Below are 1723 nucleotides of genomic sequence, written 5' to 3'. Positions count from 1 at the left end.
CACCAGATGCCTGGAGGAAGAACGCCTCATCTTCTGCCTCGGAACACTTCAACCCCAGGGCATCAATGTGGATTTTAACAGTTTCCTCATTTCCCCTTCCCCCACCTCATCCTAGTTTCTAACCTCCAGCAACTCGATCCCTGACCTGTCCGGACTTGTCCGACCTGCCCAGCTCCTTTTCCACCTATCCACTCCCCCCTCTCCTCCCTGACCTATCACCTTCATCTCCTTCCCCACTGACCTATTGTACTCTATGCCACTCTCTCCCCACCCCCCCCCTCCTCTAGCTTATCTCTCCACGCTTCAGGCTCTCTGCCTTTATTCCTGATGAAGGGCTTTTGCCCGAAACGTCGATTTTGCCTGTCCTCGGATGCTGCCTGAACTGCTGTGCCCTTCCAGCACCACTGATCCAGAATCTGGTTTCCAGCATCTGCAGTCATTGTTTTTACCTCCTTTCTTAACCAATCAACTGATCAAAGTTCTGACATTTTCAATTGATGCCCCTTTTCATCAGCAATTTCTAACAGAGTGGAGTTACAGTCTATACTTTCTGTGTAGAAATATTTCTAGACATTCTATGGATTAGCCAACCTCCAATTTTGGAGGTAGTGACCTTGTTCTGGACTTGTCCTACTCTAGGAAACAGTTTCTCTTTATTAGCCATTCTCTCGTTCACCAAGACCAGCTTCCTAATGTTAAACTTCATGAGCAAGTCAGGCAGCACTCTGGTGAATCTGCAGTGCTCCCACTCAAACCATACACTCACTGAGATGTGGAGCCCAGACTAAATGGGCTTCGTTCAAAACTCTGTAAAGCTGCAATATAAACTTCCTATTATTTGAATCCAAGCTCTTTTCTGACGAATGAAACATTAAGTTGACTTAACAGCTTCCTCGGCCAAAATGAATAAATCCCGGTTAACACATTGAACTCCATCTTTCACAATTTTACCATCTTGTTTATTCATGTTCTTGCCCCCAGTGTTGATAAAGTACTGTGCAGCATTCCCAAGTCTGACATGGAATACTGACTGCCACCAATATCATTCGAACCTTCTGTGAGTTTCACAGAGACTGGGTTTACTGGCGTTCGTTATTGTAGTTGGGCTTGTTGTAAATAACGTTGTTACCTTTCCATCTCGTTGAATGCTGTACAATAAGCAGCTTGCAATCTTCATAATCACAGTGCTGCAAACATCGACTTATGTGGGGAAACAGTAGTTTTTCCATGTATGAACACACTTATTTTTAAAAATTAGCTGTTTTTTCATTCAGTTTCTTTATTAATCTGGTGATAATTTATTTTTACCGTTTTTTTTTATCGTGAGAATGAGAAATAAAGCGATTTTACTTTTTTTTTGGTTTGCAGTTTGTGATAATTCTACAATCTGATTGGTTACTTGCCCTGTCACCTGACATTGCATCACTTGTTTTGATTTGAACTGCCATCAGTAAAGGATTAATCAATGTCGAAAAGGTCATTACAGTCTGCAGTACAGTTTTCATCATTATTCACTGCTGCTTCACGATTAACAATACGATCTGAATAATCAGGATAACTGTTCACAAAGTGTTCTCTACCTTTTAGGTATTGATGAATTCAGGCTCATTTCCCATCCTTCAGTGTAAAATTAATTCTCATCAGTTTCATTGAGTTTCAAAATATTTACAAATTGATGATTGAGGGGGTTCGGTGACCTTCTGGTACCTTCTTTGACATTCAC

The sequence above is a fragment of the Chiloscyllium plagiosum genome, chromosome 37, assembly GCF_004010195.1.
Source record: "Chiloscyllium plagiosum isolate BGI_BamShark_2017 chromosome 37, ASM401019v2, whole genome shotgun sequence".
Lineage (NCBI taxonomy): Eukaryota > Metazoa > Chordata > Chondrichthyes > Orectolobiformes > Hemiscylliidae > Chiloscyllium > Chiloscyllium plagiosum.
The sequence above is the reverse complement of the archived record's forward strand: the minus strand, read 5'-3'. Positions refer to the sequence as shown.